Consider the following 24594-nt stretch of genomic DNA (forward strand, 5'->3'; position numbering starts at 1 on the left):
TTACTGGTAGAGTGTATCACTATTATCCAGATGATTACTGGTAGAGTATATCGCTATTATCCAGATGATTACTGGTAGAGTGTATCACTATTATGCAGATGAATACTGGTAGAGTATATCATTATTATCCAGATGATTACTGGTAGAGTGTATCACTATTATCCAGATGATTACTGGTAGAGTATATCGCTATTATCCAGATGATTACTGGTAGAGTGTATCACTATTATGCAGATGAATACTGGTAGAGTATATCATTATTATCCAGATGATTACTGGTAGAGTATATCACTATTATCCAGATGATTACTGGTAGAGTATATCGCTATTATCCAGATGATTACTGGTAGAGTGTATCACTATTATCCAGATGATTACCGTTAGAGTGTATCACTATTATCCAGATGATTACTGGTAGAGTATATCGCTATTATCCAGATGATTACTGGTAGAGTGTATCACTATTATCCAGATGATTACTGGTAGAGTGTATCACTATTATCCAGATGACTACTGGTAGAGTGTATCACTATTATCCAGATGACTACTGGTAGAGTGTACCACTGTTATCCAGATGACTACTGGTAGAGTGTACCACTGTTATCCAGATGACTACTGGTAGAGTGTCACTATTATCCAGATGACTACTGGTAGAGTGTACCACTGTTATCCAGATGACTACTGGTAGAGTGCACCACTGTTATCCAGATGACTACTGGTAGAGTGTATCACTATTATCCAGATGACTTTTGGTAGAGTGTACCACTGTTATCCAGATAAGTACTGGTAGAGTGTATCACTGTTATCACTATTAATAGCTTTCACTTTAGCAAGTTTGTAACTTCAAAATAAATGGGGCTGGTTGAGTTACTGGGACCACAAATCCATGTAAGTTTTCATGTCTGAAATGCTTCCACAGTTGTTGGAAGCAAGAAGAAATAGATAACTTTGTAGCATCTGAGGCTTGTGTGAAGATATCTACAATACCATGAAGTGTTTGATTCTGTGTACAAGAGAAAAATTAAAGTGATTTTATGAATGTATTTAAAGGTAACACCAAAATTGGAAATTTTTATGTTTATTATGATTATTTACAGTACCATATGTATTTATGGTTTTCATGTTTATTATGCTCTCTAGATTTTATTTCTTTAAAGTGAGTTTCATTGAGTTTAGCTTTTTTTTATGATCTCAAGATCTTGTGGTGAGAAGAAAATAAATAAAAGAATAAATTCTAATGTGATTTTTAATTACTACTTTAGAAGATAGACTATAATTGTTGTTATTTCTTTTTGACTTGAATAGTGAAAGAAGCAACATAATTTAGATTACAAAGTTTATAGCAGACATTGTTATCTCTGCTTAGCCATTGTAACATATGGAAAAACTACTGTTATCAAGTTAAGTGGCAGCTGCATTTCCATTAATGGTTGTTTTCTTTGGCAAAATTAAGAGAGGAGCTGCACTCAGCAGAGCAACAGCAGCTGGCAGGCTGCTGCTTCACACTATTCTTTCCTAATAGCCATTTTTCTCCATTTATTTTTATTCCAAGCTCTTAGGAAGCCCTCATTCTAGCATCACATCCTTGTTACTTGATGCAAAAAAAAAAAAAGCAAATGGCAACTGCTGTGTACCTGTGTGGCATATTTTGTATTGTCAGGTGAAGGTTTAGTACAGGACTACACATTCAAAAAAGATTAGCCCCAAAAGAAACCTGGTTATGTAGATATATAGACTTAATATCATTTATGAAAAAATAAATATTACAAATTATGTGACATTCACTTTGTGATTTAGAGCATGGCTGTTCAGTTTATAAATTCATGGGAAATAGTGGAAGGCACATTACTTATAACGCATGTACCTTGGGGCAACAACCTAAATTTTTTATATAAATCAAAGATTGTAGGGCCATAAATGAAATAAGAAAGTTGCAACACTTCTTTATGTATACCAACTGTGTTCATGCACATTTAGTGAGAATACATCTGGTTATGCATTGTCCACATTTAACTTGGTAATAAGTCTCAGTTATCTGTTAGGGAAGAAAGGTAATGAGACTTCACAAATTTCATGTTGATAAAGGTGTTCTCTTCTATATAAGTAGAGTACAGTCCTTCCAAACATTGAGCACATCTTTAAGTCACTATCTTAGCTTGGGATATTGTTTGAGGCAAAAAGCAGAAGTCCCTGCCCTTTTCTGTTCTCAAAAATAGTGTTTGACTGTAAATCACACTGTTTTGAATGAAACTTAGGAAGGTGGTTTAGTCACTACACTGTATGGACTAACATGATTGCTTTACCATCCTTCTCTCTACTAGTCCTCATTTACTGCAGTCTTAATTTATGACTTCTTAACTAACACCAGTTTATTACATCAGTTGTTACCCACATCCACTTAGCTGAGGTTCTTCACTGAAAACCACCTATTTTTTCCTGTCATCTCTTTCACCTCTGCTGAGTAGACCTGAATGATAGCTATGGGCTAGACATTTTCTAAATATAATAATAATAATAATACACAATGTGGATTGTTAAAGAAGCCTGTGTCATCTGCCATAGCTTTTGCCACCTTAGTCAGACATTTTATTTATTAGACTTTCATTAAATGACTTCCTTGATTTCATTAGTTAAAAAGCTACTGCCATGAAGACTTGAAGTCTGAACTGATGCCACTTTTATAAACATTCTGTCTGCTGCTAAAGTTTTGTTTTGTACTGCTGAACAACATCTTTTCTTAAATTTCTTTAATATTTATTAAATTTATAATAATATCACAAATTGTATTAATTTTGGAACAGCCAGGATCTGCTTACATTAAAAGAAGTGGATTTTACATTTTTTAACACTGGCCTTCTTCCACCAAGGTAGGGTGACCCAAAAGATGAAACACATTCACCATCATTCATTTAATATTTGTCTTGCTGAAGTGTGTTAAATGCTCCTTCAAACTGCAACATCCCCATTCCTCCTTCAGAGTGAAGGTACTATTCTTCACTCCTCCAGTTTCTCTAAATTCCTTCATAAATGTTACCCACTCACACTCCAACAACCTGTGATGCCATAGAAACCATTCACCTCCATTTACTCCAAACTAATACACTCACACAGGCCTGCTGGATGCTTAAGCCCATAGAACTCCAAACTACCTTTACCTCCTCCCTCCAACCCTTCCTGGAATGACCTCTATCCCTCCTTCCATCTCAGATTTATATACCATTATAGTTAAGCTATTGTGTTCAATCCTCTCTAAATATCTAGTTTTGTTGGTAATATATTAATTCTCACTTTTTTGTAGGTTCTGTTGTAGTCTTCCAGTTTAGGTTTGTCTTAATACTGTTGGTAATTTTTTTTTTTTACTGTCTTGCCTTTTGGAAAATTCTAAAAATCTGGGTTTCCAGCACTGCAAAAGAAATAATATACATAGTTGCATTCTTGCAATTGCTTTGTGAATATCCTTTCAGTAAGCTGTATCCTTATGGGAAATTTTCCTGCAACTACTGGAGGTGAAATATGTCATATGGACGGCTGAAAAGGGCAGAGCATTGTCCTTTTGGCAAAAATTTCATACAAAATACAGGAGAGTTGTCTTGCTGATGTCTCTGTGTTTTTTGTCCAAGATTCTTGAGAATGTGGTCACATGGGACACTCAGGTGACATAACTGAACATGTAACATGAGCTGTTACCAGCAGGCCCCACTTATACAGCAGGTTAGAACCAGTCTACCACTGTAAAGCAAAAATCGCTGCAAAGTGAAACATAGCCTTTTTCGCTTTCAAATTCATATAAAAGCCTGATAACATGTTTAAACTATCATATATTAAGTGGGCAACAGAGCTACGCCTAAAAAGTGCGTATACAGTACACACAGTACTTACCTTAAAATATTTTTGTCCTTAGCTTATAGTGAGTGGTGAATATATTTATTGTAGGAAGTCTGAATAAATCAAGAATGGGTATAATTGAAAACTGCTGCATTAGTGAAATGCTGTAAAGCAAAGCACTGTAAAGTGGGGCCTGCTTGTACCTCAGACCATAAATAAATTACCTTGATGCTCCATGTAGCCTTCAATGGCCAGATGGACAACCCTGATTTAGAAGATGCATTTACTGTATAATGCAATATGGTAACAAAGAGGTTTAAAATACTGAAGTCATTTTAAAGGAGAAGGCTGCTCACAAAATGCTAATGTTGATGAATCAGTTTTATTTTATGTTAGACTGATGAAAAAATATATAAAGAAAACTCATCTTGCAAGCTGGAAAGTTTGGCTATTATTTAAATTAAGCTGGCAAGAGTTGCTAGCAGCTCCAGCTATATTTGGCACTGTGTTTGTAAGCACAGTATCAGCCACTCAAGAAAACAATATTTAACAAGAATTCATTCACAACATTCAAAAATTTATGAGTAATAATATGAAATTCTATATTTTTTATTTTATTATGACCTCACAATTAAAAGCTTGCACACTGTGTGCTGTATGGATGAGTAATGTGTGTCTGTGTTTATTGTAAGTGAGAGGCAAAATAAAACTAATACATACGATTTAAGTAAAATAAAATGTGCAGTATTTACAGTTTTAATTTGTGTTACAGTGTCTGTGAAATAAGACAGTATCATAGTGTTTAATCTAGCATTATTAGTACATGTCTAATAATTGAAGAAGCGGCAACTGAGGAAGGATGTTTCGTGTTGCAGGGGCGCAGGTTTGAGGTGGGACTGGCGACGGCATTGTTGACTGTTTCAGCAGGATCTGCAGCCCACACCCTTTCATCTATGGCACAGGGTGTCCCTGGGGACCAACTAGCATGCAGTGTTTGTGGCCGAGGATTCCATGGACGTAATCGACGCCAGGATCTAGAACGTCACGTGCTCACCCATACTGGAGAAAAGCCTTACCAATGCCCACACTGCCCACATCGCACCAACAGGATTGGAAACTTGAAAACCCACATATTTACTATTCACCGTGATCTGGTCCCCAACCTTGCTCGTCCTGTTTATAGTCTGAAGAGCTCACGTCCTCTACACCTAGGGAGCAATATCCTTACTTCTCATCAATCCTCACCCTTTGATGTTGATGGCGACAATTCAGCAAAAAAGTCTTCGTGATGATGACTAATCTATTAAGAGTAAAACCAGTCACATCTTGCAAACTAATAAAAGAAGGTAATTCTTAATTCTAACACTATGTGAAATGGAATAAATGGGTTTTTTGCTAGTTTTATATTTTTAATCGAATGATTTGTTTAATAACAGAATGAAATACAGTACTTTATTCCTTAATAAAATGTGTGGCTAGTGTTAAAAATGTTTTTGTTTTTTAAAGTCTGCCTTATAAATTGCAGTAAACACCCCTACACTGTATCTGTAAAGTATGGGAAAGATGATTCTGCTTACTTGACACTTCCTTCATAACTTATCAGAATTATTACATTTATTGCATTACATGTACACAGTATGACAACAATTGAAATTAAATAAATGTAATGGACTACAAATATTATTTACAATACAGAATACAGTGGGAGCCTATAATTAGTGTTGGGTTAGGTTCTCAAGGATGATATGGGTCTTAAAACTGTGTGTAATGGATTGCACATTTCTGAATCAAGCTTTATTGAGGACTACATAACTATTTCTCTGATCTGCTTAATATCAATATTCATTAAAAACAATGAGCATATTTTGAATGAAACATTATGATTATTTTTCAGTTTAGGGTCATACATCAAGAAAAAGACAATGGGCACAAAGAAAGAGCACGAATAATCAAAACTGTCCATTAAATCTCCTTCAGTAAAACTGTTTTATAACCGAACCATTCAAATGGTAAAGCACATAAATTCTGGGTTTGACTGTATGTGTAAAAAGTAACACTGTACTGGTCGTTACATCTTTTACAGTGATGGGAAATGCACACATTGTCCCAGTTGAAAAAATTTAGTCGTGATATACTTTCTGGTGCTATATGCCAGTTTTGCCTCTAAGTTGATCTAAAAACTTTGCTAAATAATAGCTAGTGTAGAAGAGTTTGAATTCAATTAGGTAAAAGATATGGCTGAAAATTAAAAATTCTAGATAAGTCCTGAAACAAATACAAAAATGAACTGGTCTCTTATGATAATATTGGGATTGCTTTACTTGTTCAATCAAAGCAATTAATATTAATTAGTCCTTAGCCACAGTAGTGGATTTAGAGATCCAGGGGCCTTAAGTGGAACACTAGTGCAGTAGCTGTCAGCTGTTGCAATAGTGGAAATTAAATTTGAACATTAAAGCAGACATATGATTGTATGACAGCCTCTGGCTCACTGCCACTATGTTGCATAAACTGTTTTTTCAAAATTAAATTATGAACAAAATATGAGAAAAACTTTAATTTTTTTGTGGTTTTAGAACTGAAATTGTTTGTATAATGTGCAGTGAGGGGGCACAATTCATGAAGGTTTAAGAAACAAATAGTTAGAAATTTGGGGTCCTCAGTAGTCGAGGGTCCAAGCAGCCACTTAGTCTGTTTATCTGTAAATCTGCAGCCACTTAGCTAGGAACTAAAAATGCATTCAAGGAGGAAGGGTTCTCTTGATGCAAGTGAAGGACTCTTGATCCAAAGAACTGGAGAGTCCCCTCTCCTTTCTTGGCTCAGACCTGATTACCTCACATCATCTAGGTGCTGTATGACATCTATGGGTTGAATGGTTCTTGAGTATAATAATGATAATAATAGAAGTAAATATTAATTCTGAGTGTGAATGAATTTAAAAAATGGGCATCAGTGATGTAGCACATGTGCTTTGCTCGTTTTCAGTAGCTTTAAAAAACTGGGATTAAATTTGGATATGCCACGGCTATTGTAACGTGTTATTTACATGGTGCAGATGGTTATGTTGGAGAAGGTGGCACTGCTTATATATTATTATGCCCTCTCCACCATGCCCTAAACTGCTACCCATCACACCTAAAGACAGTTTGCAGTTGTCATTCAGCAGCCTCTGCAAGAGAAAGCTTTCATGCCATCACACATATAGACATTAGACCATTTGGTTGTCTTTAATGTCAGCACAATACAAATTGCTCAGAAATGTTAAAAGAAAGCACATCCTTAAGAGTGCTGATCTCTGCCTCTCAACACATTAGTACTGGAGTGTAGTACAGGCCCTCCTTCCATTCTTGGTCTCTTAAGATGGGTTTCCTCCTTGCAGAGGCGGAGTGGGTCCTTGCTACGGGTCGATGAAGGTGTTGGTGTGCAATGCCCCGTGTGCGGCCGGTTCATCTTGGGTGTGAATCGCAAGCAGAATTTGGAGCGCCACATGCTGACCCACTCTGATGAGCGCCCTTTCCGTTGTCCATACTGTCCACACGGATCCAACCGTGTCGATAATCTGAAGCTTCATATCCGCCGCCTTCACCTTGACCCAGCCTCCACCAATACTTAAGAGTGTTTCTATCCTAAATTTGTAGTAATGTACTGTCAGCATTTCTATTGTAAACACTATCAACAGTTAGCCAACTTTCAGAGTTTTTGTTATTCAATGAATTATTCTTCCAAATTATTTAAACTTTACCACTTTATTTTCTCCCCTCCCCATACACTTGCTCCACACAGCGGTGTATCACAAGCATCAAGACAAACTCCCTAAAAGTTTTAGCTTACCTGTAATGAGTCTTTCCTCTCTTACCTCAGCATCAAAGCTTAGTCTGGTTCTTTTACTAAGTACATCGCAGTACTTTTCTTCTTAGTATTTTATCCTCACTATTTCAACTTGAAATTGTTATCATAATTACTAAATCATTTCCAACTATCTCACATTTTGAACCTTTTCAGGTCGTAATAATTGAGATTTGTCAATTACTAATTAACAAATTTAAAATTTTAGCTTAAAATTTTCTAGGCCTTATTGATATAAATTTGTAAGTAATTGTTTTCAAAACTGGAGAAATTTGTCATAGTTGCCACTTACTGGAATAAGTTCAAAATTCGTAACTTGCTATTGTAACCAAAATTGTAAGCACAGAAAATAGTCTTGCATTTATCAGGCACTATACCATACCTTAAAGTGAAAGTACAGCTTTATTTTTGTGGATAAAATTATGAATATCTCGAAAGAACGCAGTATTTTAACATTTCTTATATAGTATACAGTAGAACCCCCGTATCCAGATTCAGTTTCCATGGCTCCAGCTACCCACGGTTTACAGTGACTCAAATATAACCCTTTATTTTGCTTAATATTGGACTCAAAGCACAAAAGTAGTGATGCTGGCAGTTCTTGAAAGCCTAAGAAAAGCCATAAAGTGCTTCCCATCAGTGAAAAATTACTAATTCTCAACTTACTGTGAGTAATTTATCAATTAAACTCTATCATAGGTATGTATGTAAACGAAAAATGGCTTAAGTGTAGGGTTTGCTGCTGTCTGTGATTTCAGGCATTCACGGTAGGTCTTGGAACATAACACCCGTGGATACTGGGGGACTACTGTATATTATTAGTATTTTTTGTTGATATTTTGAGTGAAAGGTCCACATGAGTTTAGTGGGTTTTTTTGTGTGTGTGAATATTAATATAAATTTGTCAATTCCAAAATTTTTATTATTTATCCTATGTGTCAGCATCAAATAATACTGTATAATGGTTGTTAATACATTACATAGGATAAAATATATATATAATGTAGTAATAACTAGGAGAATGTACAGTATATGCAGTAGAATTTCAAATATTTTGGTAGGTTGAAGGAAAGATAAACCAGGAACGGGACTTCCCTGAGGGAATGTGGCATCAGCATTAATACTAAGCTGTAAGATACTGGTGAACACTGAAGTCATTTGAACGATTTTGGTGATTTATGATCACGCAGTATTGTGTCACCAGTGCACTGGCTTGTACTGCATCACCACTGCACTGGCTTGTACTGCATCACCACTGCACTGGCTTGTACTGCATCACCAGAGCACTGGCTTGTACTGCATCACCAGAGCACTGGCTTGTACTGCATCACCACTGCACTGGCTTGTACTGCATCACCAGAGCACTGGCTTGTACTGCATCACCAGTGCACTGGCTTGTACTGCATCACTAGTGCACTGGCTTGTACTGCATCACTAGTGCACTGGCTTGTACTGCATCACCAGTGCACTGGCTTCTACTGCATCACCAGTGCACTGGCTTCTACTGCATCACCAGTGCACTGGCTTCTACTGCATCACCAGTGCACTGGCTTGTACTGCATCACTAGTGCACTGGCTTGTACTGCATCACTATCACCTTGTACTGCATCACCAGTGCACTGGCTTCTACTGCATCACCAGTGCACTGGCTTCTACTGCATCACCAGTGCACTGGCTTGTACTGTATCACCACTGCATTGGCTTGTACTGCATCACTAGTGCACTGGCTTATACTGCATCACCAGTGCACTGGCTTGTACTGCATCACCAGTGCACTGGCTTGTACTGCATCACCAGTGCACTGGCTTGTACTGCATCACCAGTGCACTGGCTTGTACTGCATCACCAGTGCACTGGCTTGTACTGCATCACCAGTGCATTGGCTTGTACTGCATCACCAGTGCACTGACTTGTACTGCATCACCAGTGCACTGGCTTGTACTGCATCACCAGTGCATTGGCTTGTACTGCATCACCAGTGCATTGGCTTGTACTGCATCACCAGTGCACTGGCTTGTACTGCATCACCAGTGCACTGGCTTGTACTGCATCACCAGTGCATTGGCTTGTGCTGCATCACCAGTGCACTGACTTGTACTGCATCACCAGTGCACTGGCTTGTACTGCATCACCAGTGCACTGGCTTGTACTGCATCACCAGTGCACTGGCTTGTACTGCATCACCAGTGCACTGGCTTGTACTGCATCACCAGTGCACTGGCTTGTACTGCATCACCAGTGCACTGGCTTGTACTGCATCACCAGTGCACTGGCTTGTACCTCTAGTGGGAATAACTTATGATTCACTCATTATTTTTCACTGATTCATTTCAGGGTGATGTCATAAGAATGCATTTTTTTTTACATTTATTTCATATTTGCATTTGGTGTAGTGTTGCTCCGATGTTTGTTATTATGTAAAGCAGTTATTCTTATATTATAGCTGACACTCCCACACACACTCTTATTATACCTCACTCTCCCACACACACACCAGGAGCTGTGACTCAACCCCTGTAACCACAAATAGGTGATTACACTCTTACTATTCCTGACCCACTCACACACACACTCTTACTATACTTTGCACACTCACACAGCCTGGCTGCTTCCTTGGCTCCAAATACTCACCACTCACATTATAACTCTCTACATTGCCAATTTCCTTTCACTTCTCTCTTTACCTACTCTCTTTACCTACTCTCTTTACCTTCTCTCTTTACCTACTCTCTTTACCTTCTCTCTTTACCTACTCTCTTTATCTACTCTCTGCTCACCTCCCACTTCCCTTGTTTATGCCCAAGCAGGATTTGCCTTCCCTTTAGCCCCCCCTTTCATGTCTGGTCACCTCCGTTCTCACCTCTTTCCATGCTCCTCCTTCCACACTCCCAGTACTCCATCTTTTCCATAATAATAATAATAATAATAATAATAATGTTTATTTCAGCATGATTCATATTGCATTCCACTCTTCATGGCCTCCACAGTCACCCCTCTCATCCGCTTATATTTTTCCTCACCATAGACTTTGTCTCTCCAACCTAAATTCACTCTACTCTTCCCTTCCCACCACTCATTAGCTCCACCCCTTCCATCCCAACCATCTTCCACCTTAGTGTAGACTCACAAACCATTTCTTTGCCATACAGGAGAAAGCAAATATAGAGAGTCATTAGGATACTGTGCTCAGCTTTGAATACCTGATTAAAGTGAGACTAGGAAGAGGAGAGTAAGGAACAGTGAGAAACCTGACTACAAGAGGAGTCTTTATAGGAATGATGAGTTTTGTACATGTAGTGCAGCCAGACAAGGAAAGTCAGTCCATACCTTACCTTACCTTTGATATACCTTTGAAGAGTTTTGAGAGTTTGACTACTCTCGAAGCACAGCCATGGGCCAGGCTCGTCTGGTGCTTGCCTGATCAACTAGGCTGTTGCTGCTAGAGGCCCGCTGTTCCACATATCCATCACAGCTTGGTTGATCTGGCACCTGGTGAAGATACTTGTCCAGATTCTGCTTGAAGGCTTCTACACTTGTTTCAGCCGTGTTTCTGATATCTTCTGGTAAGATGTTGAATATTCGGGGACCCTGGATGTTGATACAGTGTTCCCTTATTGTTCCCACTGCACTCCCTGCTCCTCACTGGGTTTATTTTACACTTCCTCCTATATCTCTCACTCCAGTATGTTGTTATGGCAGTGTCCATAACATAACTAAAGAACTCAAAGGAATATGCCAGGCCACAAAAAAAAAAGCAGTGCAAGGTCATGAAAATAGGAAAAGAAGAGAGAAGACCCGATATGAATTACAGACTCGGAGTACAAGCTAAGAAATTGAAAAAATGTATCACTGGCGTCACATATCAGTTAAGTAACCCTGGTGGAATATGTGTGTCAGCAAATTTAAGAACAACAGTCAGGCACATGACCAAAGAACTTTTTTGTAGTACACAGCCCCAGCATGGAGCCCCCACCTGAGCAAACATATCCGTAAATTGGTGAAAATTACAAAGTTACAGAGTTACAAAGAATAAACTAAGGAGAAAACTTAAGAACTAAAACTTACAGCACCAGATGAGAGGAGAACCAGGGAAGACATGATTATGTCATACAAGATACTCAAAGAACAGAATGTTTAAAAAAAAGGTAACCAAGGACAAAGAAGTATAGATGGACATTAACAGTCATTCTCTTACCCACAGAAATCATGGCACTTGTCAAAACAGTCTAATGGGTGATTGTTGACAGTGCCTTGAACAGTTGAAATTGCAGCTGTCCACAGTGGGCACCCATTACCTGTTCACATGTCATACTTTTCTGTCACCTTTTTACATTATATTTATAGTTTTTCTAGCCTAATGTAACCCAACCTAACATAACCCAGCCTAACCTAACCTATCCTACCCTATCCTACTGTTCCTTAACCTACCCTACCCAACCCTAGAAATGTGCTGTAAACCTTATATGAAAAAATGGTATAGTTGCTAGAGAGATGGGTTGACATTAGACAGAAATGAGTTATAGAAATGTCAGTCTGAGTTAGAAAGCTGAATAATCTGGATGAGGAAATAATGTAAGGAAATTTCACATGCAGTTTTAAGTGTAGGTATGATAAGATCCATAAGTGATAACTAGAGAATGATTACTTATGTCTAGTTTGGAAACAGGGCCAGGTATTGAAACTCAGCCCCTGCAGCCACAATTAGGTAAGTACAATACAGCAAAACTGAGTGTAAAATGTTATCCTCAAACTGTTCAATAAATTGTCCTGCAGTCAGCCTTGTGTCTTTGTTTACTTCTCTCTTATTTCACCTACTCTGTAAGTTCCTCTGCCAGAGAGTAACCAAGTCTTATGTATATATATATATATATATATATATATATATATATATATATATATATATATATATATATATATATATATATATATATATATATATATATATATATATATATACACACACACACACAGTGGTCTTAAGCTGTTCCAGGAGGACGTTGGAATAGTGATTTGTACAAATATTAAATAAATTTTTCCCATAAGAAATAATGTAAATTGGGTTAATCCATTCCAGACCCCAAAAAAAATATGAATTATAAAACATTTTAAGTAAAAATATTGCTTATTTAAACCTGTATAATAATATTTGCATGCATAAAATCACACATGAAAACTAAAAATAATATTTGAAATAAATGAAAATTTAGCTGCAGTTTACCTTTACTGAGGAATGATGATGGCCTAAGAGGAAGGGTTTTTTTTTCTCTTCTGTCTCTGTGCAGTGGCACTTGAAGATGATGGGGATTCACTCGCATTTGATTTTTTCTTTGCTAAGAAGCTGTCCAGTGCTGTCTGCTTTTGATGATTTTTGAATTTTTTTCTAAAGTGTTCAGCAACATTGTCACTGAACGGGTTGATGCTTCTATTCACATCAGTAATGTTAGGATGCCATTTTTCCACCAGGCTCTGTGTTTGAGCTCAATGGTAATATAGTTCTTTAATTACTACAGTGGGAATGTTGCCCTTACTGCTCCCCTCCTCTGAAGAAGAAATTTCCTCAACCACTTCTTGCTGCTCCTTGTACAGGTCTTGAAGTTTTGTGGTGAACTCATTCTCGTGATCCTCTACCAACTCCTCTACATCCTCATCATCCATTTCCAAACCCATGGACTGGGCCAGAGAAGCCATATCCTTCACTACAGGCTCTGCCTCAAAGCCTTCAAAATCTCTGCTGACACACAGTCTGGCCACAATTTCTTCCAGGCAGAGTTCATTGTCTGTGACCTTTTCACAGCAAGAATTTTCATTCCTTTTGCCACATCAGCCCCTTTTATTGCTTCTCTATTTTTCAGTACCAGTTTGTGGTGGATATCGCCATACCGTATTGGGTGGCCAGGTCCAACACACGTGTTCCACTTTCCCACTTCTCAATGAGCTCTTTTTTCACTTATAACTGTTGTTCTCGCTGCTTTCCTTTTAGTCTTGTTTGGATCACTACTCTTTTTTGGGGCCATGATTACTTATTTTCAATGAAAATATTTAAAAAACACCACAGAATAACAATGAAATACCATAAAGTTTTATGGAGCTTGTACAAATGATACTTAATGAACAAAAACTGATGAAAGACTATGTGATGCTTTGTTTTTGTAGCCTTCATCCAGTTGAACCATTTTGTTTAGGTCAGATATCAGGGCAACATTCGAATACCAAGTCAAATTTTTCTCAAAAAAGTTGGACGAATATCGAGTTGTACGAACATAGGGATGTACAAATATCGAGGTCACACTGCACGCAGCTGATGTCAATGTGTCTATCATACTAGTATACAGGTGATGTCAGTGTGTCCAATGTACTAGTATGCAGGTGATGTCAGTGTGTCCAGCATACTAGTATGCAGGTGATATCAATGTGTCCTACATACTACAACACAGGTGATGTCTGTGTCTGATGTACTAGTATGCAGGTGATGTCAGTGTGTCCAGTGTACTAGTATGCAGGTGATTTCAATATGTTTGACATACTAGTATGCAGGTGATGTCAATGTGTCTGACATACTAGTATGCAGGTGATGTCAATGTGCCAGACATACTAGTATGCAGATGATGTCAATGTGTCTGACATACTGGTATGTAGGTGATGTCAGTATATCTGACATACTAGTATGCAGGTGATGTCAGTGTCTGACAATAGTATGCAGGTGATGTCAGTGTGTCTGATGTTAGTACACAGATGATGTCAGTGTGTCCAGCATACTAGTGTGCAGGTGATGTCAGTGTGTCCGACGTACTAGTATGCAGGTGATGTCAATGTGTCCGAAGTACATGTACTAGTATACAGGTGATGTCAATGTGTCTGACATACTAGTAAATAGGTGATGTCAGTGTGTCTGTAATACTAGTATGCAGGTGATGTCAGTGTGTCTGAAATATTAGTATGCAGGTGATATCAATGTGTCTGACATACTAGTATGCAGGTGATGTCAGTGTGTCTGATGTACTAGTAAACAAGTGAGTCTGATGTACTAGTATGCAGGTGATGTCAATATGTCTGATGTACTAGCACACACAGATTTTTTCTACCTTCAAGTCTGTCATCTGCCAGTAATTTTTATTTCGGCATAACTTTGGGGCTTGTACAATCTCTTCATAACATTAAAAGAAATCCAAGGCCAGGAGGGTTCTCACAGTGCATCATGGTTAACCCTTTGAGGGTCGACAGGCCCTCTCCGAAACTCGTTCTCAGGGTCGGCCAAATTTAAAAAAAAAAAAAAATTATTTTCTCTTATGAAAAGATAGAGAATCTTTTCCCGATCATAACGACACCAAAAGTTTGAAATTTGATAGAAAACTTACGGAATTATGCTCTCGCAAAGTTAGCGGTCTCGGCGATGTTTACGCATCGGCGATTTTGCCCACTTTGAGCCCCATTTTCGGCCAATTTCACTGTACTAGTCGACAAAAAACATGAATATTTCGCTAGAACTCCATTTTTTCTATCGAATGGGTGCAAGAAACCACCCATTTATAAATTCAACTATCCAGTACAGTGGTCAGAATTTAGCAATTTTGCCAATTTCACACAAATTTCAAAAGATGCCAATTTCCGAATAGGGTCCAGAATAAACAAGAAAGACATTCCTGGCACTAAAATGACATTTCCTCAAGTCATTAGTCACGTCTCAAGGCCCCTCTTATATTCTTTTGCTTTCCACTTTGAATTTTTATTCTCACAAAAAATATAAGATTTACTGTTATGCAGACTACTGCATTAGTGTAAAAAATGGTATAAATATTATTGGTGCACTTGTGAAAGAATATTAGACTCACCAGTTGACGTGTATTGCACGCTTGGCACGATTTGTTTACTTTTGAAGTTTGGTAAAAATCGAACATTTCTGCTACTTTGAGCTCAATTTCAAGGCACCTTTCATTGTAAAACCAGTCAAAATTATCTCAATTTCAGTAATATGTCTTCCATTCTATAAAATGAGACCAAGAAAACTAGAATACAACAATAAATACCATATGAAAATACACTGCAAAGTCGCTGATTTATTAAAAAAAAAATGGTCAAAGTTTTTTTTTTCTCATTATGCACTGTGTGCTGCAGGATTTTTTTTAGACTGTGCACACTGACCACATAGACCCATTCTTTCATATGAAGGCCTACCAGCTTTCTCCCACTAGATTTGAGGCCGCTAGAATTTATGAGTACTAGTACGTCAAAAACCCCTACGCGTAAGACGTACTAGTACGACGAAAACCCTCAAAGGGTTAACTACACAGGTGATGACTATATGTCTGGCATGCTAATAAGCCTAACCAGCAGAATAATAATGCAGCCTGTCCTCACTTAACGATGGAGTTCCATTCCTAAGACCATGTTGGTAAACGAATTCATCGCTAAGTGAGGAGCACACTATAATGGTAGTGGGTTTGTGTCAACCATCTTTGATATTGTTTTAATGTCACCATTTATGACATTTCTGGTATATTTTTAAATGTTTATACAGTAGTGTACTGTATATTGTAATAAACAGAATAGAGGAAATCAGCTCTAATATACATTATTTAGGTATGCATGCTGGTCAGAGAGCCTATCGTAAGTCCAAGTTGTTAGCAAACGAGTATGTTGCTAAGTGAGGAGAGGCTGTAATAATAATAATCTTTACTTCTACAAGTACATACATAACATATACAGACCTAGCTGACATCAGTGACATACTATATAGATAGCCACTTGTTATGCAGAGCATTTCGGGCAAAATAGGTTAATTTTGTTCCGAGGATGTGACCCACACCAGTCAGCTAACACCCAGGTACTTATTTACTGCTAGATGGACTGAGACAGCAGGTATCTTAACCCATTAACTGTCCAAACATAGATCTACGTTCTTTCGCCCAGTGCTCCGAATATTTTGGAAAAAAAAAATTGTTTTTATATATAGAAATAAAGATCACATTTTTCTATGCGACATAGGCTAAAAAAAAATTTTTAGGGTCAGTACTCACCGAGATATGTGCCTGCGAAGCTGGCACTTGATGCTCATCTGACGGCAACATGGAGTCTTGCCGCTTGCAGAAATGTTGCCAATATACCTGTTTTTTCTCGTTTTCATTTTATTTTATATAATTTTTATGTTCTGATCATTACTATTTATAGTAGTTCTTGTGATCTGATAGCCAATCTTTGTTCTGACACTAATATTAGGTACTGAAATAGTACTCAAATAGTCACAAACACAGTGTCAGGTTAACATTTTTACCTACCATGGTCACATACTATTGTCAGGAAATATATACATAGTACAGTGGAACCTCAAATTTCGAACGTATCACTTATCGAACTTTTCGAAAATCGAACGCTTTTTTCGAACCAACCTTGTCCCTATTATCAGACTTGCCCCTATTTTCGAACCGCCGGGTACTGGACCTGTCTGGCAGCCCGCTCTGTTTGCGTCCCCATGCAGGCGCCATGAGCCAGTCTGGTTTTGTTGATGCTTGAGTGAACACTAACCTTCGCTCTCATTCAAACATTTTATGATTATTTCATTGTGTTTAGTGCTTGTGGGACTGTGAAATAAGCTACCTTGGGCCCAAAGAAACTTGCTATTGGTACCCCTGTGGTAAAGAAAGTGAGAAACACCATAGATGTGAAGAAGGAAATAATACAGAAGTATGAGAGTGGTGTGAGACTTGTTGAGCTTGCCAGGATGTACAGAGGACTGTAGACGGTTATTTTGTGAGACAGGGGTCCAGTGACTCTCAAGCTGGTCCTAGTGGCATTAAAATACAGAGAAGGGAAGTAACCCCAGAGAGGGCTTTGATACCTGACATCCTCATGGAGGGGGATTCTCCTTCCAAACACTAACCCCAACCCCCTCTCTCCTCCTCCCTATCTTCCAGATGCCATCACCATTCTTCAATAAAGGTAAGTAAAAATGTTATATGTTTATTTAAATTTATTAATACATAATTGAACACTATATTTGTTGTATGTAAAACTATAATTAATCTCTATAAAATGTATTTTTTTGTATTTCTTATGGGAAATATTGCTTCGCTTTTCAGACTTTTCGAATTTAGAACTAGCTCCTGGAACGGATTAAGTTTGATATTTGAGGTTCCACTGTATTTATAGGTCCCAGCAATGTTTTGGATATGGGAGTATATAATAATAATAAGTTCCCTTGAAGCATCATGTAAGAGTGTGTCACTCGTCTTATCTTATCTTATCACTTCACTGCTGATAATGGTGACATTTGATGAGCATGATCTTATCACCCCACTAATGACATTGGTGACATTTGATGAGCCTTCCCTTTATTTGTTTTCACTGTTTTACATAAACATGTCTAGCTGTCTATCTATCTGTCTAGCTCTCTGTCTAGCTTTCTGCCTATCTAGCTCTCTGTCTATCTGTCCAGCTCTCTGTCTGTCTGTCTAGCTCTGTCTATCTGTCTTGCTCTATGTATCTGTCTAGCTCTCTGTCTGTGTCTGTCTTTCTGTCTGCCTGTGTGTTTCTGCCTGCCTGTGTGCTTCTGTCTGCTTGTCTCTCTTGTCTCAGAGAGTTGCTCATGAACCAACTGGTATTACAAACAATCACTATCTACAAGCACAGTATAGCAATTTGTCTGGATTTTTTGGCGTTATCCTTGGTAATTTAGACTGTGTATAATTGTATTTACGTATGTGTTCCTGTGAGATAAAAACAAAGAGATAGACAGAGATACAGATAGACAGATGGAGACAGAGACAGCCAATCAGCCAGCCAGCTGGCCAGGAGGCCAAAATTACAGTTCCAGAATTGTTTTTTTTTTTACTTAGGGCATAGGTTATAGGACATTCTGGCAGGATGACACTCTCCTCTTGAAAAGGGAGTGTTAATACATGACATCAGAGAATCCTTGGTGTTTGCCGCACTGTTTGCTCTAGTTGGCACTCAATTGAACTGGTGCTTCCACAAGGTACTAAGTGGTCCCAGATTTTTTTAATAGTGTGAACACCGAGGGTTAAGACCCATTCTGTGCTGACCAGGCATCTTAGGCCAATTGTGCCAAATTTGGAGACAGCAAAAATAAAACGTAGATCTACATTTGGAGTGCTAGTGGTAAGAAAGTAGATCTACGTTTGGACAGTTAATGGGTTAAGGAAACACCCCCCTAATGTTTCCACTTGTACCGGACACTAGCAACTGAGCTACGGGACACCGTAAGTAAGCAATAAAATAAGAAGCTGTTGTTGCACCACCAACTTCCCTATCAGCAAGCAGAGTGTGCAGGTGGAACAAATATGATTTATTCTTTCTAAATTTATTACAATTTCATGGTATTAAAAATGGAATTATCACAATGCACACTAAGCAGATTTAACCCAGGATAACCCAATAAATGCAGGCAATTTGACTCGTGTCCATGTTTAGATGAGTATTAAACCTTGAAACAGTTGCAATATTATAAGATTTTCTTGTAAATGTGTGTTCCAAAGTAGTCTGGAAGGCCCACAGGTGTTATGGACACAATGTTTGTATAACACAGAAATTACCTTGAACCCATACATATGACATAATAATAGCCTAGGATGACCTAATACAGTCAATGTGACTTATTCCATGTTTTAAGAAATATTACACTTTGAAACAACTTTGATATTATAAGTATTGCTTGTACATAGTGTTAAAAGACCAAAGTAGTAAAAAAAAAAAAATTATTTCACCAATACATATACATACTGTATATTGCAAGTGGAGCAATGTCGGGCTTAGCATTTCCCTATTCTTGAAATGCTAAAACAACTTGTAACATTTAATATCATATAAAAGCTAGCATATGTAGTGTTAAATAGGAAAAGGAATTAAAAATCTAAAAACAATCAAAATTTTGCATCAATAAACTGCAAAACATAAATATCACTGGAGCATTTACATCATTGTTACTGATGAGTGATTGTTTTTTGTCAAATTCAACACACCCTAAATTGTAAGTTTTCATTAGATTTCACTCATTTTAATCATATTAGATTAATGCACTATTTCATTCTATAGGTTTTTTTTTTTTTTTCAAAATCTTACCACACACGTGTTTTTCTTTTTTTCTGGATAACCCAAAGTTGAAGGGTTAATCCACATAACCCTTGAGTTTATACATTAACCCTTTGACTGTTTTGGTCGTATATATACGTCTTATGAGCCAATGTGTTTGACGTATATATACTCAAAAATTCTAGCGGCTTCAAATCAAGCAGGAGGAAGGTGGTAGGCCCACATGTGAGAGAATGCGTCTATGTGGTCAGTGTGCACAGTATAAAAAAAATCCTGCAGCACGCAGTGCATAATGAGAAAAAATACTCCGACCGTGTTTTTGGATTAAAATACGGACTTTAAGGTGCATTTTCGTATAGTGTTTATGGTTGTATTCTTGTTTTCTTGGTCTCATTTGATAGAATGGAAAACATATTATTGAAATAGAAGTGATTTTGATTTGTTTTGTTATGAAAAGATCTTGAAATGGAGCTCAAAGTGGTAGAAATGTTCGATTTTTGCCGATGTTCAAGAGCAAATAAGTGACGTCATTGTTCAGTAAATGTCCAACTAGCCATTTTAATATGCAGTCATGAATGGGTTGACGTTATTTATACAATTATTACAATATTGCAGTAGTCTGCATAACAGTAAGTCTTCTATTTTTTGTGTGAATAAAAATTCAAAATAGAAAGCAAAAGGATTATAACAGGGGCCTGGAGACGTGACTGATGAACAAAGAAAATGTTATTTTAGTGGGAGGAATATCTGCGTTGTTCATTCTGGACCGTATTTTGAAACTAACATATTTTTTAATTTGCATGAAATTGGCCAGTTTGCCAATTTCTGATCACTTTATTGGGTAGTTGAAATCGGTAACTAGGCAGTTTCTTGTACTCAGTCGATAGAACAAATGGAGTTCTAAAGAAATAGCTATGAGTTTGGTGGACTGAAACAATGAAATTGACTGAAAATAGGGCTCAAAGTGGGCGAAATCGCCGATGCGTAAATGTCGCCGAGGTCGCTAACTTTGCGAGAGCGTAATTCCGTAAGTTTTCCATCAAATTTCATACGTTTGGTGTCATTACCATCGGGAAAAGATTCTCTATCATTTCACGAGAAAAAATAATTTTTTTTTTTCAAATGTTTTGTGATGCCAGGAGACACCTCAGGATTTGGGGTTGTGACAGCCAAAGGGTTAATGGCTTATGGAGGAACGATTCTTCTCTGCTTCCTCATGGAGAAAAATAAGGACTCCCTATTGAAAAGTGGAGGGATGGGCTAGCTGAGCTAATAATTGGTCAGGTGGTCCTAAACTGTTGGTTTAAGAGCTAAAGCAGATAGGGTAGGTTGTACTCCAAGTGATTCTCAAAAACCCCTACAAAAATTATTAATTTTATATTTAGGGGGAAGCACAAAACCTCTAGAGGTCATATAGCACCTGGGGAATGGGAGGCAATCAAGTTCAAAATAAGGAAGGAAAGGAAAGGTTCAATTCCTTTGATCAAGAGCTCTACAATACCATCAAAGAGCCCACACACAGGAAAACACTAAACAACTACAGTGACATCACACATTCCTGTCTAAGAGCAACTTTTTACTATAAAAATATTTTGCTTTTTCCTTACCATACATCCACTAAATTTGAACTTCACTCTTCTCACATAATTCTTCATAGCTTTCAGCAGTCTATTACCTAATCTATACATTTTCAGCACCATCTTGTAATTTAAGGTAACATGCAAGGTAGTAGGGCATGTGTGTTATTCTAACATAAAAGGTAACGGAGGTTGTTAATTCAACCTGCACTCTTACCAAGTACAGCCGCTCCTCGACTTACAGTGGGGTTATGTCCAGACGAACTCATCATGGGTTGAAAATATCGTAAGTCGAATATAAATATGCTAAATAAATAAATAAATAACTACTGTCACTGAATAAATAAACATACAAATAATTGCTGTGACTAACTAAATATCAGCATTGGAAAGTAAATAAATATCAGCACTGAAAAGTAAATAAATGAATACAAGTAATAGAATTACTGCCTTCATGCTGGGTAATTATCTTAAGTTCCATCTCCAAAGTAATAGCTTTTGCACCATCGTAAAGTCAAAATATTGCAAGTTGAACCATTGTAAGTCGAGGAGCACCTGTACAGGTTCTGTATTTTATCCCATGGTACTTTTTGGCGCTGGTGATGTTACAAAAATTTATCTACTGCTGCTGCTGCTGCTGCTTTAAGTGTTTTTATTTATGTTGATGATACTTTCCTAGAAAATTCACTGTACACATAATTAATTTACTACAATGTATTATAGAGTTATGTGAAGGAGCTGTAGTACAAACCCATTAGTGATTAGCAACACTGCATCAGTGTTGCAGGATGGGGTGTTGAGTCACTCACTGTTGCACAATGGGACATTGAGTCACTCAGTGTTGCATGATGGGGTGTTGAGTCACTCAGTGTTGCATGATGGGGTGTTGAGTCACTCAGTATTGCAAGATTGGGCATTGAATCACTCAGTGTTGCAAGATGGGGCGTTGAGTCACTCAGTGAGTTGTTTAGTACCTAAGTGTAATTACTGTACATGATATATGTAACAAGGTGTGTGTTCATTAGATGATAAATATTGTAACTTTTGTATTATGTTTGATGCCAGTATCAGTGAGCTTTGTAAATAGATTTCAATATTTGACATACTGAGCCAGTATACAGTGTTTAGTTTTAAGGTAGAAGAATTCTGTCAGGTTTAGCTGGTTTCTCCTAGAAATTTACATAGATAAATTGGTGGTCTGTGTTGTGTTCTTGTGTAGTATTGTTAGTGTTCCATCTTTATCCTACTTTTGTGATGTATTAATTAAATAGGTCTTTTAATAAAATTGTATAATATTTTTATGTATTTGTTAAAGTCCCATATTGAAATTTGTAGAAATTTACTCTGCACAGAAAAACCTCATGGCATTTAGCAACGCCTTTTCTAAGTGAATAATTGCACTTGTCATTTCCTGAGCGCCTGACAGTTACAGGTTCTTGTTGACTATAATAAATGCTGTATGATTTACAGTGATTTACTATTCTTAAAAACCACAACCCAAGCAGTGACTGGTCATTTAACTATAAGCCATCTAATTCTGGTAATTCAATTCCCTGTAATTTAATTTCCATTCACATTCACTCCCGGTAATTTTACTCCTTATATAACAATTAACAAGAAAAATTATTTAAGATGTTCATTGAAAACGTATATAAACATTTGATTATAATATTTAAATGTTGCACCTCGGCATGTTTTTCCCATCAAATTTAGTATAAAATGTCCAATATTAAGTGGAATGTGCCATGGAGATAGCTTTTGCTATGCAATTGGGAAAAAACGAAATGTAACCTAACATGACCATATCAACAGATATGTTAAATGGTGTCTTTTTATGTTGTATGATATGTGATTAGCCAGTGTTGTTGCTACAGTCTACCCAAAGTAAAGCTGTTTTTGGTAATATATCCTGAAATAACATTTCACGTGTTCTCATAACATTTTACGTAAGAAATAACAATGTACGTACAGTAGGGCCCCACTTATATGGCAGATTAAGTTCCAGGCTACAGCCGTAAAGCAGAAATCGCCGTAAAGTGGAACACCTTTTTTTCCACTTATAAATGCATACAAATCCTAGATAATAAGTTTACACTAACATATATTAAGTTAGCAATAGAACTAGGCATTAAAAACAATAAAAAAGCAAAATACACATACAGTACACTCATTACTTACCTTAAAATATTTGTAGTCTTAATCTAGGGTAAGACAAGAAGTATTTATCGTAAGAAATCTGGTGTGGTATGTATGGTAGTCAGCCGGGCTACCATACCAGGCCAACCCACATACACATAATATTCTATGACATTTAAGCATCACAGAGTGATAAAATGCATATACAGTTCACTCATTACCTACCTTAAAATATTTGTAGTCTTAATCTAGGGCAAGATGAGTAGTATTTATTGTAAGAAATTGGGTGTGGTATGTATGGTAGCCAGCTGGACTACCATACCAGGCCATTCCACCCACACATATTCTATGACATTTAACCGTCCCAGAGCGATAAAATGCATATACAGTTCACTCATTACTTACCTTAAAATATTTGTAGTCTTACCCCTTTCAGGGTTTCGGACGTGCTAGTACGGCTTATGCACCAGGGTTTTGGACATACTAGTACTCCTAAATTCTAGCACCCTCAAATCTAGTGAGAGAAAGCTGGTAGGCCTACATATGAAAGAATGGGTCTATGTGGTCAGTGTGCACAGTATAAAAAAAATCCTGCATCACACAGTGCGTAATGAGAAGAAAAAACTTTGACCGTGTTTTTTTATTAAAACAGCGACTTTGCACTATATTTTCATATGGTATTTATTGTTGTATTCTAGTTTTCCTGGTCTCATTTTATAGAATGGAAGACATATTACAGAAATTGAGATGATTTTGACTGGTTTTACAATGAAAAGTACATTGAAATTCAGCTCAAAGTAGCAGAAATGTTCGATTATTACCAAAGTTCAAAAGTAAACAAATCATGCTAAGCGTCCAATACATGTCAACTGGTGAGTCTAATATTCTTTCACAAGTGCGCCAATATTATTTATACCATTTATACACTAATGCAGTAGTCTGCATAACAGTAAATCTTCTATTTTTTGTGAGAATATAAAATTCAAAGTGGATAGCAAAAGAATGTAAGAGGGGCATGGGGACGTGACTAATGAGCAGAGGAAATGTTATTTTAGTGCCAGGAATGTTTTTCTTGTTTTTTCTGGACCCTATTTGGAAATTGGCATCTTTTGAAATTTGTGTGAAATTGGCAAAATTGCTAAATTCTGACCGCTGTATTGGATAGTTG

At 37.2% G+C, this 24594-nt stretch overlaps 1 long non-coding RNA gene across 1 annotated transcript; it reads left to right on the top strand.

The window, feature by feature from the left end:
- The first annotated feature begins 3381 nt into the window (after window positions 1-3381).
- Window positions 3382-8587, top strand: LOC138852514 (uncharacterized). The gene is made up of 2 exons (XR_011391840.1): window positions 3382-5171; window positions 7205-8587. It is a non-coding gene; the product is annotated as an uncharacterized lncRNA (long non-coding RNA).
- Window positions 8588-24594: the final 16007 nt, after the last annotated feature.

The sequence above is a fragment of the Cherax quadricarinatus genome, chromosome 10, assembly GCF_038502225.1.
Source record: "Cherax quadricarinatus isolate ZL_2023a chromosome 10, ASM3850222v1, whole genome shotgun sequence".
Classification (NCBI taxonomy): domain Eukaryota; kingdom Metazoa; phylum Arthropoda; class Malacostraca; order Decapoda; family Parastacidae; genus Cherax; species Cherax quadricarinatus.